Source organism: Panthera tigris, chromosome A3 (genome assembly GCF_018350195.1).
Source record: "Panthera tigris isolate Pti1 chromosome A3, P.tigris_Pti1_mat1.1, whole genome shotgun sequence".
Classification (NCBI taxonomy): Eukaryota; Metazoa; Chordata; class Mammalia; order Carnivora; family Felidae; genus Panthera; species Panthera tigris.
This window is the reverse complement of record NC_056662.1, coordinates 66,959,941-66,972,985: the sequence shown is the minus strand read 5'-3', so window position 1 is coordinate 66,972,985 and position 13,045 is coordinate 66,959,941.

The following is a 13,045-nucleotide window of genomic DNA, read 5'->3' as shown; positions in this document are numbered from 1 at the left end:
GATGATTGCAAGAGACATATCTGATAAAAGAACTATTACTCAAAATATAAAAATGATTCTTAAAACTCAACAGAAAGAAAAGTAACAAACTGATTTTAAAAATAGGCCAAATATCTCAGAAGACACCTCACCCAAGATGTACAGATGGTAAACAAGCATATGAAAAGGTGTTCTACATCAGATGTCATCAGGGAAATGCAAATGGAAACAACAATGAGATATCCCTATACTCCTGTTAGAATGACCAGATGAAACTGGCCCAAACTATATTACAAAGCTATAGTAAGCAAAACAGTATGATATTGACATGAAAACAGACACATAGATCAGTGGAAGAGAATAGAGAGCCCAGAGATAAACCTATGCATATATGGTTAATTAATTTATGACAAAGGAGCCAAGAAAACACAATGGGGAAAGGATAGTCTCTTAAATTGTGTTGGGAAAACTGGACAGCCACATGCAAAGGAATAACACTGGGCCCCTATCTTACACTATACACAGAAATCAACTCAAAATGTACTAAATACTTAAATGTAAGACCTGAAATCTTAAAGGTCCTAGAATAAAACATAGGTGATAGGCTCCTTGACATCAATCTTGGCAATGATTGTTTGGATCTGGCCCCAAAAACAAAGGCCTAAAAGCAAAAATAAGTAAGTGAGACTACACCAAATCAAAAAGTTTCTGCACACTTTGAGGCACCTGGGTGGCCTCATTTGGTTAAGTGTCCAGCTCTTGGTTTTAGCTCAGGTCATGATCTTATGGTTTATGAGATTGAGCCCCATGTTGAGCTCTGCACTAACAGTGGGGAGCCTGCTTGGGATTCTTTCTCTCTCTCTCTCTCTCTCTCTGCCTCTCCCTTGCTGGTGCTCTCTCTCACTCTCTCTCAAAATAAATATAATAAACATTAAAAAAAAAAGCTTCTGCACAGCAAAAGGAACCATCAACAAATCAAAAGGCAACTTACAGAATGGGAGAAAATATTTGTAAATCATATATCTGATAAGGGTCTGATATCCAACATATGTAAAGAACTCATACAACTCAATAGAAAAAAAATCTATTAAAAATAGCCTGAGGTTGGGGCGCCTGGGTGGCTCAGTCAGTTAAGCGTCCGACTTCAGCTCAGGTCACGATCTCACAGACCGTGAGTTCGAGCCCCGTGTCGGGGTCTGGGCTGATGGCTCAGAGTCTGGAGCCTGCTTCCAGTTCTGTGTCTCCCTCTCTGTCTGCCCCTCCCCCGTTCATGCTCTGTCTCTCTCTGTCTCAAAAATAAACGTAAAAAAAAAAAATAGCCTGAGGACCTGAATAGATACTTTCCCAAAGATATACAGATGGCTAGCAGGTAACATAAAAAGATGCTTAACATCACTAATCAGCAGGGATATAAATTAAAACCACGATTAAATATCACCTCATACCTGTCTGAATGACTAGTAGCAAAAAGACAAGGAATAATAAGTGTTGGCAGGGTTATGGAGAAAAAGGAACCCCCATTCACTTGTTGCAGCCGCTATGGGAAACAGTATGGAGGTTCCTCAAAAAATGCAAAATAGAATTACCACATGATCCAGCAATTCTACTTCTGGGTATTATCCAAAGAAAGTGAAATCACTATCACAAAAAGATATATTTGCACACACCATATTCCTTGAATCATTATTTACAATAGCCAAGACATGGGAACAAACTGAGTGTTCTATGGATGAATAGTTAATGTAAATGTGATATGTATAATGGAATATTATTAACCCATAAAAAGAAGGAAATCCTGCCACTTGAAACAACATTCATGGACCTTGAGGACATTATGCTAAGTGAGATGAGTCAAACAAAGACAAATACGAATTATCTCACTTATCTATGGAATCTAAAAAAAAGTAACTCATCAGTACAGAGAACAGATTGGTGGTTGCCAGAGGTGGGTATAGAAGATGGGAGAAATGGGTGAAAAAAAAAAAAAAAAGGAATAGCCAACAGAACACTGACATTAAATTCTGGCAGGGATGTGTGGCAAGAAGAACTCTCACTTATTACTGGTGTAATGCAAAATGGTACGGCCACTTTGAAAGATAATTTTGTTTGGTGATTTCTTACCAAACTAGACATACTCTTACCATATAATCCAATAATCATGTTCCTTGATATTTACCCAAGGTAGTTGACAACTTAGGTTTATACAAAAACCTGTATATGGTTGTTTATAGCAGCTTTATTCATAATTGCCAAACCTTGGAAACAACCAAGATGTCTTTAAGTAGGTGAATGGATAAACAAATTGGTACATCAGACAATGGAATATATTCAATCTAAAAAGAAACGGCTACCAAGCCATGAAAGGATATAGGGGAAACTTAAATGCATATTAGTAAGTGGAAAGAAGCCAATCTGAAAAGGCTGCCTACTGTATGGTTTCAAGCATAATACATTTTGGGAAAGGGAAAACTATGGAGATATTAAAGAGATCAGTCATTGCCAGGGTTTGTAGGGAGGGAGAGATGAATAGGTGGGGCATAGAGAATTTTTAGGGCAGTGATACAACTGTATTTTACTGTAATGGGGGATATATATCCTTACAAATTTGTCCAAGCCCATAGAATGTACAGCACCAGAAGTGACCCCCAATGTAGACTATGGACTTTGGGTGACCATATGTTAATGTAGGTTCATTAGTTGTAACAAATGTGCCATTCTGGTGTGGGAAATTGATAATGGGGGAGGCTAAGCACGTTTGGGGGCAGGAAAGTATATGGGAAATCTGCGTACTTTATGCTCAATTTTTCTGTGAACCTAAAACTGCCCTAAAAAAAAATTAAATATATGTATAACACTTAATGCCTGGTAGGCTTCATTGCACATGGATAAGGTGGGGGGAACCAGCTATTTCTCTGGGAAGTTCCCAGATATCAGTCTGTGGAGCAGTGTTTCTATAGTAAGTTTCTCTAGAAAAAAATCCCCCAATCTCCCATTGAGATGGCATTATGCCAGCTTTCAGAGTTTTGAAAGTAGGAGGAGGGAATGGAACTGAGGATGGAACTACTCTTTCAACTTGTCCTCTTGTTTTCATTGTCACACCTCACACTTGCCCTTCGTGTTTCTTGTGGATTTCCAAGTTTTTATCCCCTTCTCCTCAGTGTTCCTTTCTGACAGTCACAGCTTTCTGCACTGTGCAATCAATTATGTTTCCTCCATTATCTTTCTAACTTGCAAGAAATTGGTGGAATCTCTTGTGTGCTAGTCCCTCCACTTCCTCTTTTTTTTGAATCTTTATTTAACTTTTATCTCAGTGGCATAATTAGCCAATCTTCTCACCCGCCATAAATCAGTATGTCACTCTACATTCCTCTTTTTCCCCTCACTCTCACATCCAGTTGTTCATCAAGTCTAATTGATTGTTATATTTCAATTATCTCCTGCATACATATCCACCAATACCACTTTAGATCTAGCCCTCCCCCTTGGACCATTTGAAAAAAAGAGATTGTAATCTAAGGGTAAGAGAAAGTCCTGAAGTGAGTATTTGCCTTTGTGTTTCAGTCCTGACCAGGAGAACGTGCACCAGTGTGAATGTTCCTGGTCATTTATTTGGCTGGTGTTCTCTAATAGAGAGATGGTTGTTATGGCAAAATAACAGTATTTCTTGGGATAACTCCTTCCTTTTATCCTGACCTTCTGTGCTTATCAAAGAATTTCCTGGAATGAATGTTATTTCTCACTTTCCTTCCTTCTGAGAGGAGTCTGGGTTGTACTATTGGCAACTATTACCGAAAAATAACCAATAGGTCTTGTGATTGGAAACCATGGAACCTGATTACTGTTGAGAGAACTGCATCTGTTTGACGTGATAAGCGAAGGCCCAGGTCCTAAGTCCATGATGACCCCAGAAAGTTCTGATGCTCTGGGGAAATGCAACTGTCCAGTCTCTCCCTCACCCTCTACCATATTCTAAAACAGCCTCTCCCTCACCCTCTACCATATTCTGAAACAGCCTCTCCCTCACCCTCTACCATATTCTGAAACAGAACTCACCATACTTTCCGTGTTACCCAATATATTATCAAAGGATAGGCAGCATGGCTGCAATACAGGCAATCGAGAAATAAGCTGAGAAAATCTCATTATGTCAGACTGATGACTTCTTTAGTAAGAAAATAGGTAGAGCCAAGCACTCACACACACACACACACACACACACACACACACACACAAATGCACACACCGTATTATCTGTGTATATACACATGCACATAGAGAATTCATATTTATATTTATATCTCTAAGCTCTTCCATCACAACACATTCCTAAAAACTAGGACTCCTTTGGCTCTACTGGTTGCCAAGGTGATTCTTGCTGGAGTAAACACAGTTTTGCTGGTCGACTCAAACAGAGAGAGCTTCATTTAGGACACTTCAGGCTCTCTGTTAAGATCCCTCGCCTTTCCTGAGGTCCTTCTTCCTGCCCACTCCTTCCCCAGTGCCAGGAAGAAATGCACACTGCCAGCTGCAGAGCTGGCTCAAGGTCTGAGGAGCTCTGTGTGGGAATCCTCAGTTAACACATGAGCCCAAAAAGCAACAGGAAAAAAATCTCAGTGCTCAGCTGAATTCCAGAAGCCTACTCATTCCAATACTAACAGATGAGTAGGAGAACAGGAAGGCAAGTGTCATGATCCCACCCCTCCCATTTTCCCTGCCTCCCTCTTCTGACCCTTCCAGCCTCCTCCTCTTCCCCCAATTCCTGCATCTGAGGCAACTCTGATCCTTCAGTCTGGAGACCCGGCATCTTTCACTTCTCAGTCTTTCAAGGTTATGGTCTTTGAGCCAATGAAGGCTGTACTAAAACTCAAAGCAATTTTTTGAAAAGGCTGTGATAAAAGAGCTTTGGAAAAGTTTAGTGTACCTTCCCAGGAAGACAGCAGTGCCTTAAAACAGCACAGTCTACATAGCCAGGGCATCCCTGTGAGTCCCTCTGGCCTGGCCCAGGTGGCCAAAACAAGAAAGAAGGCCAACAGGGCCGGCTCCTCTCACATGTCATCCCTGGGCACAATTTTTGTCTCTAAACTCCAAAATTTTCATTTGTTCTTTTCTTTTCTTTTCTTTTCTTTTCCCTTCCTTCCCCTTCCTTCCCTCCCCCTTTTCTTCCTTTCCTTCCCTCCCCTTTCTTTTCTTTTTCTTTCTTTCTTTCTTTCTTTCTTTCTTTCTTTCTTTCTTTCTTTCTTTCTTTCATTTCTCTTTCTTATTTTCTCTGTCTCACTCACTAATATGAAATGAAACAGGGGGACTTTCATTTTGAGGTCTGGCTGGGCCTTTGAATGTGCTCTGTTTCTCCCTAGATCACCCCAGAGGCAAAACTGTCTCTGCTGGTTTTTCCAAGAAATCCACTCATGCCAAATCTTGGTGAGTTTAGCCGAATTTTTATAAGATTTGGTGGGGTTACGAAAGAGGATCACATCACAAAATGAGGACTCTTTTCTCCTCTCACCAGCTGCTTCTCCCCTCTGCTCTCCCTCCTCTCTGCCTACCATCCCTCCAAATTCTTCCCATTCTCTTGTAGTGCTGACATCTGCCCCTGGGTGAGGATGAGGTGCTTGGGGGGAAGGTAGAAAAGGAGTTACAGGTATATTCTACCCCAAATTTATATAAACATATCTGTCAAAGTGCTCAGAAGAACAAATGCCTCTTTATTAACACAACTCACTCTCTTTTTTTTTTTAATTTTTTTGACGTTTTTTTATTTATTTTTGAGACAGAGAGAGACAGAGCATGAACGGGGGAGGGGCAGAGAGAGAGGGAGACACAGAATCGGAAGCAGGCTCCAGGCTCTGAGCCATCAGCCCAGAGCCCGACGCGGGGCTCGAACTCACAGACTGGGAGATCGTGACCTGAGCTGAAGTCGGACGCTTAGCCGACTGAGCCACCCAGGCGCCCCAACAACTCACTCTCTTTAGAGCACAGTCATATTACAGATAGCAAATCTTTCTCCATGATATCAGGATATCTATCTATCTATCTATCTATCTATCTATCTATCTATCTATATCATGTTAGTAACACTAGTAATCACTTTTTCTGGGGGGGCACCTGGGTGGCTCAGTTGGTTAAGCAGCTGACTCTTGATTTTGGCTTAGGTCATGATCTCATGGTTCATAGGATTGAGACCTGCATCGGGCTTCTTGCTGAGGTGGAGCTTGCTTGATATTCTCTCTCTCTCTCTCTGGCCCTCCCCCACTCACACACACTGTGTCTCTCTTTGTCTTTCAAAATAAATAAACTTAAAAAAAAGAAATCACTTTTTTTTTTGTAGAGAAAGAGAAAATGAGAGGGTTAGGGATAGAGAGAGAGGGAGAGAGAGAATCTGAAGCAGGCTCCATGCTCAGCTTGGAGTTGACCTGGTACTCAATCTCATGAACCATGAGATTATGACCTGAGCCTAAACGAAGAGTCAGATACCCACTGACAGCCAGAAATCACTTTTGACTCCAGACCCAAATAGACACTGTAAGCCTCTTTCTTTTCTGGGGGCTTGCTTTTGTCTCCTTGGAGAATATTGTTCTTTTTTGGTCAGTACTGCTGCTCTCCACTCTACTTCCTGGTAGCTGGAGCCACCTCTATACCTCTTTCTTGTCACCAAAGGCTGTCCTGCTCCCTGGAGCTTGCCTAGTGGTAAACCATGTGGCCCTTGTAGCCAGTAATACTTTCCTAATGTAGAGGCGGTTTCTCTGTCTCGCATTCAGGTTTGTGACTTTTATGGCTCTGGTTCTTAGACATAGGCCCTCCTGCTATAGCTCTTGTATGTGGCTCTTTTCTTTGAAGGATATCCCTCAGTGTTGCACACAAAATATTCCTTAATACCAATCTATATGCACTATTCCAAGGCCAAATCCTACTGCCCTGACTCTCTTCTAATTTACTGTCATCCATGGCTCTTCTTGGTGTGTAGAGTGTGGGTGGAAGGATATAATACTGTTAATTCTTGTATCCTGGGCATCTCCCAAACCATCTACCTCAAAGCCTCCCTGCTTCTCCCAGAACTCCTGTGTTTGTTGGATCTTCATGCAAATAAAATTCTTTTTATTTTATTAAAAAATTTTTTTAGTGTTTATTTTTGAGAGAGAGACAGACAGAGCACATGCAGTGTGAGAGGGAGACACAGAATCAGAAGCAGGCTCCAGGCTCTGAGCTGTCAGCACAGAGCCCAACGTGGGGCTTGAACTCACGAACTGCAAGATCATGACCTGAGTTGAAGTCAGACGCTTAACTGACTGAGCCACCCAGGCGTCACATGAATAAAATTCTTTAAAGCCTATCCTGACATTCTAGAACAGGGCTGTCTAATAGAAATGTGATGCAACTCCCATATGTAACTTTACATTTTCTAACAGCTACATTAAAAAGAAAAGAAACAAGTGAAATAATTTTAATAATATTTAAAATACTATCATAGTAACAAATGATCATCATAAAAGAATTTAGTGAATATTTTTGGTAATAAGTCTTTGAAATCTAGTATGCATTTTATACTTACAGCATATTTCAGTTCAGACTAGCCACATTTCAAGTGCTAGTTGCTGTCATATTGGACAGTACAGTCCTAAAGTTTCAAGGGTTGGTATAGAAATAGGTTCCTCTCATGTATACAAAATATGTACAGATGTATCAAATACAAACTTCTCAGCTGAGCTTTTAAGGCCGTCTGTAATGGGCTCCACCATTCCAGCCAGGCTGGTCTTCTTGTTGGTGCTCTTTACCTCTATTTATTTCTGCCACTATGCTTAGCCTTTGCTATTCTCCTAATGATCCTCTCTCTTTCCCCTTTGCTGTTCTAACTCCAAACCCACTACACTTCCATTTCTTCCTAGATGACAGCAGTTCCAATTGCTCTTTCTCACAGCTTTCTAAGTAAATCTTTGTAGGTGGAACCATTGTCTCCACTAAAACTGGAAGCCTTTTTAGAAAAGTATCCATATTATTTATAATACTTTTCAGTCACCCATATGGTTTGCCCTAGCACAGTACACACTAAAAATGCCTTAAGGCTTAATAGGCTATTAGATATAGTTTTTATACCATTTCCTATGTACCTTGTCTCTCTAGTTAGATTGAAAACTCCTCCCAAACCATATGTTGGTTCTTTGTTGTTGTTGTTTTTTTCAAGTGAAGTACAGTTGACACATAATGTTACGTTAGTGTCAGGTATACAACATTGTGATTCCACAAGTCTGTATGTTATGCTGTGCTCACACAAGTGTAGCTACCATCTGTCACCATACAACCCAATTACCATACCATTGACTATATTTTTATACTGTACCTTTTATCCCTGTGACTTACTCATTCTATAACTGGAAGCCTGTACCTCCCAGTTTCCTTCACTCATTTTGCCCCTTTCCCCATGGCAACTGTCAATGTGTTCTCTCTATTTATGGGTCTATTTCTGCTTTTTGTTTGTTTGTTCATTTGTTTTGTTTTTTGGACTCCACATATAAATGAAATCATATGCTTTTTGTCTTTCTCTGACTGACTTAATTTCACTTAGCATAATACCATCTAGGTCCATCCATGTTGTTGCAAATGGTAAGATCTAATTTTTTAATGACTAATATTCCATTATATATGTGTACATATATTTATGTATACATATATAAATCTCCCATATTTATCCATTCATCTATTGATGGACACTTACTCTGGCGCCATACCTTGGCTATTGTAAATAATGCTACAAACAAACATAGGGGTGTATATATCTTTTTGAATTAGTGCTTTCATTTTCTTTCGGTAAATACCTAGTAGTAGAATCACTGAATCATAAGGTAGTTCTATGTTTAACTTTGAGGAACCTGCATACTGTTTTCCACAGCAGCTGTACCAAGTTACATTCCCACCAGTCGTGCACGAGGGTTTCTTTTTCTTTATATCATCACCAACATTTATTATTTGTATTTTTGATTCTAGCCATTCTGACAGGTGTTAGGTAATATTTCATGGTGGTTTTGATTTGACTTTCCCTAAAGATTGTGATGTTGGGATCTTTTCATGTGTCCATTTGCCATCTGAATTTCTTCTTTGGAAAATGTCTATTCAGATCCTCTGCCCATTTTTTAAACAGATTATTTGTTTTTTTGGTATTGAGTTGTATAAGTTCTTTATATATTTTGGATATTAACCCCTTGTTAGATATATCATTTGAAAATAACTTCTCCTATTTAGTCGGTTGCCTTTTCTTTTGTTGATGGTTTCATTCACTGTGCAAAAGCTTTTTATTTTGGTATAGTCTCAATAGTTATTTTTGCTTTTGTTTCCCTTGCCTGAGGAGATATATCTAGAAAAATGTTGCTAAGACTGTTGTCAAATAGATTACTGCCTGTGTTCTCTTCTAGCATTTTTGTGGTCTCAGGTCTCACATGTAGGTCTTTAAACCATTTTGAACTTATTTTTGTATATGGTATTTAAAAAAATGGTCCAGTTTCATTCTTTTGCATGTAGCTGTCCAGTTTTCCCAGAACCATTTATTCAAAACGTTGTATATTCTTGCCTCCTTTGTTGTAGATTAATTGATCATATAAGCATGGGTTTACCTCAAGGCTTTCTATTCTGTTCTATTTATCTATGTGCCTATTGTGTGCCAGCACCATACTGTTCTGATTACTACGGTTTTGTAGTATATCTTAAGATCTGGAATTATGAAACTTCCAGCTTTGTTCTTCTTTCTCAAGATTCTTTTGGCTATTTGGGGTCTTTTGTGGTTCCATACAAATTTTAGGATTATTTGTTCCAGTTCTGTGAAAAATGCTATTGGTGTTTTGATAGAGATTGCACTGAATCTATAGATTGCTTTGGGTAGTATGGACATTCTAATAACATTACTTCTTCCAACCCATGAGCGTAGAATATCTTTCCATTTGTTTGTTTTGGTTCTTTTTTTTAATCTGTCAAATCACTTAGCACAAATTCTTCTAGGATTTCAATATCTAAGTTTAGCCAAAATTGCAAAGTATTTCACATATTAGTAGGTACTTTTGCATACATAATCTTATTTGATTATCAAGACAACCCTTTGAGATAGAACTTACTGATATTATCATCACTTTATAAATGGTCAATGTGAGGCTCAGAGAAGGTGATTAATTTGCTTGAATTCACACAGCAGGGACATGCTAAAGAGTCCAAACATCTACTTACAAATGAGAAGCCTTGCTTTTCAAATCTGTGGTTATCACCTCTACCTCTGTCACACCCCACCCCTACTCCTTCCAAATCAAGGTGGAACCAGGAGTTTGGTTTTGCTTTATTTTAATAATTAATGTTCTCCAGGATATCCTTGAGCATCTGGTCCTGCTGTGTTCAAGAATAAACATTTGGGAACTACTCCTCAGACAATGCTATGTAGAGGGCAGCTCCCTTTTTTGCTCTTATGGGGAGAATTTCCAGGGCAAGACATCCTAGTAAGGGATCTCCCCACCTGCTTCTCTTCCCTGACCTGAAAAAAGAAAGGAATGTAAAGATTGTTAAATATGTGTGAATGAACACTGTTCAGTAATAGTTCTATCTAAATGTAAACTTTCATGATTATTGCTCCAACAATCCAGTGATAATAGTTCAGAACTTTGAGCCACACATCCCCTCTCCACACAGAATGCCCCACACCCATTAAAAGCAGCATTATTAAAAACAGCAGCTACTGGGCGTGCTTGGAAATAAATCTTCTCAAGTAAATAACTTGGAATGTTTTTATTTTAGAATATCAAAGGGAGCCTGGACCACATTATGGCTAATTGACTACATATTTCCATGAGCAGAAATGAAGCTATATTTTAGTTATAAGGATACCAACCACATTGTCTTTAATGCTGGTTACCAGCTTTTAAAAAAGATGAGAGAGAGAAGCAAAAAGTGAACTGCACACTGAATTTCAGCCTAACTTAAATCTTACCCCTAGTTCTAGAACAAGTTGGTAATGGGGGAATGTGGTGCATGCATTTTGGCCTAATTATAGCATTTGTAACCATGCTGCCATGGCCCTACCTTTGTGTAGATCTCTTCTGATAAGGAAATGTTCTAATGGACAATGTTCTCTCTCTCCTCCCTGGAGGGAGCTGATTAAAGTAGCCTAGATGACTAGAAAAACAGTGCATTCTGAAAGCTGAGCATACTGGAAAGAAGAGCCATTCCTGAAGAAACACTTATAACAAAGTTGATCTTTTAAAATGATTTGCATAATTGTTTTTGCGTTACATGTTAATTAGGCTTAACAAGCATTATTTATTTTAGAACCTAACCAAACATATCTGGGCTTAACTGAGAGAGAGAAGTCCAAGAGGAGGGTGGAGAATTCCCAGTGTGGAGCCCTCCCCTGCAGCCTCTCACTGCCCATCTGTCTCAGGGGAAGGTCTGCAAATGAAGCCTCACCTAGCACCTTATCCTCCCTGTCTATCTCCTCCCTGTTTACTGTTAAGAAAATGGCTCAACTGGGGACTTCTAAAACCTCTAGGCTGTGGGTGGCCTTGATTAAATGCTCAAGGAAGACAAGAAGAGAGAGGAAAATCTTGACTGTCCAGAACACTTGGGTAATGAGTCTTACTGGGTGGTGGAAATTTCCCAGATAACTGAGCATTTGCTTCTTCAAGGCCTGAAGTTAACCATTTCAAATGGCAGTCTACATCAAATGTGTCACTCTTCCCTGAGTTTTTAAACAATAGACATAATTTAACATTTTCTTGACTGAGTCACAACAATTATACATTAACTTGTAATAGAAATACAATAATAAGATGACTTCAGAGGTTGCTGAGCCTGTATGATGGTTTATTCCCATATTAAATGACTCAGATTTGTATATATGTAATTCCTTGTAATGACTTTTTATAGTTTTTGTGAAACCTCCCTCTTTCTGGTCAGAGTACTAACCATGAGCAATCCTTTCCCCCTCTTTGAAGGGATAGTTCCAAAGAATAACTAGAATACCTGGAATAACGATGGTGTCTATATTGGGTGTAAAGTGGAGGTAAATAGGCTTTGATGGAGGACGTAAGAGAGCAAATAGGACTTTCTGCCGAACTTCCTCACTGAGTTTTCTGTATGGTACGTTCTGTGTGGGAAGATTGTCAGAAAGCTGAATTCTGGAAAGGTGAAATGTTTTTATAGCCACTCCAGGAAGTTGATTTGAAAACTCAGAAGGATGCTAAGGTGAGGTATGAATCTCCCTCACAGAATTTATAATAAAAATGATTTTTCCGAAGACAAAAGCAACATGTGCCAAGTTTAAAATATTTAAATCTTATAGATATACACAATGTGAAAAAGCAAAGCCCCTCATATTATCTACATTTCTACCACCAAATAACAACTTGTGAAAAGTACATCAGTGTTTTTTTTTTCTATCCACATCCTAGCATATTATTATGACTTTTTTAAAAGATAAGTTTAGTATCATACACGACTTTGCTTTACAACTTGACCTTTCAACTTACCAATTTGTCTTGGCTATCTCCTGAATTCTCTGCTATTGGATATTTGGATAGTACCCAGTGTTTCAGGGTTGCAGGTAACAAAGAAATGGACATCTTTGTATACATAGAATTGAGTATTCAGGGAAAATAAATTCTTGGATGTGGAATTTGTCCTTTGTATTAATTTCCTAAGGCTGCTGTAACAAAGTACCACAAACTGAGTGGCTTAAAACAACAGAAATGTACTCTTTCACAGTTTTGAAGGTTTAAAATCCAAAACCAAGATGTCAACAGGGCTGGGCTTTCTCTGAAACCTATAAGGGTCCTCTTCCTTGCCTCTTCCTAGCTTCTGGTGACTTGCTGGCAATCTTTGGTATTCCTTGGCAGAGATCGAGACTCTGATCTCTGCCTTCAATGTCACATGATATTTTCATGGCGTGTCTCTGTCTTCACATGGCAATCTTCTCATAAGGACACCAGTCATACTGGATTAGGACACAGCCCCACTCCAGGATGACATCATCTTAACTGATGACATCTACAACCACTTTATTTCCAAATAAGGTCACATTCTGAGATGCTGGGGGTTAGGACTT